The sequence below is a fragment of the Bombus pyrosoma genome, unplaced genomic scaffold, assembly GCF_014825855.1.
Source record: "Bombus pyrosoma isolate SC7728 unplaced genomic scaffold, ASM1482585v1 HiC_scaffold_4710, whole genome shotgun sequence".
NCBI lineage: Eukaryota > Metazoa > Arthropoda > Insecta > Hymenoptera > Apidae > Bombus > Bombus pyrosoma.
Window position 1 is genome coordinate 685,438 of NW_025219969.1, and position 1,016 is coordinate 686,453.

The window sequence follows — 1,016 nt, forward strand, 5'->3', positions numbered from 1 at the left end:
CCGATCCCAGACGTTCGCAGATTCGAATAAAAATCGAGGAATGAACGCAATAGGGATTGGTTTTGGGTTAGGCTATTTCTGTTCGAGCGAGCGGAGCGAGCGAGCAACGCGTAAAAGCTTCGAAACGTTCGCAGCCGCACCAAGATTCTTCTCATGAAAATAACTCGTTAAAAAGCGTTATAAGGCATGAATATTTCAGTATAAATCGATGTATCTCTACGAAATACGTCGGGATTAAGCATTTATTTTATCCCCGGAGCGACTAAGGTAGTTTCGATTTTACGTAGGAACTCAAAAAAATTTCCAAGTCGAAGAAGTTTTTTCGAAATAACTCTTTAAAAAGTGTTATAGGGAATGAATATTTTTGCATAAATCGTTATATCTCGAGGAAATACATAGGGATTAAGTATTTATTTTATTATACTAATGTTTTTTAAATTCGAACCGATGCGACGGGACGTCGAAACCTAGAAAAATTTCACACCGGTACGTATGGACTTAGTCAAATTTCCAAGTCGAACGGTTTTTTCGAGTTATTTCGTTAAAAAGCGTTATAAGGCATGAATATTTCAGCAGAGATCTATGTATCTCGACAAAATACTCCTCCTGGCACGGGTACTTAGTGATGAAATATAAGGATACGGGTCTAATGCGAGGTCCCGTAATCGGATTGAGTACACTTTAAATCCATTAACGAGGACCAACTGCAGGGCAAGTCTGGTGCCAGCTGCCGCGATAATTCCAACACCAATAGCGTATATTAAAGTTGTTGTGAAAAGCAATAGGCCGCTGGACTTAGTCGCTGCCTCTAGTGCTGCGCGCGCACACCCCGAGTCGCAGGTAGGCGGCGCAGTAGATACCACTCTCCATAGGTAAGTTGCGAGGCGAGACGTGCCGTGCGCGCGCGCGCGCACCACTCGCCCACGCGGAGAAACGTGTTTCGACGATGAAACGATGAAAATATACTCGTACAGAGTGAAAATTACGATCGTTGCTCGCTCGCTGCGCTCGCTCGT

At 43.8% G+C, this 1,016-nt stretch overlaps 1 protein-coding gene across 1 annotated transcript in view; it reads left to right on the forward strand.

The window, feature by feature from the left end:
* LOC122577433 overlaps positions 1-1,016 on the forward strand; it is a gene marked incomplete at its 5' end in the record, with an annotated part of 702,209 nt that overhangs the window by 538,517 nt on the left and 162,676 nt on the right.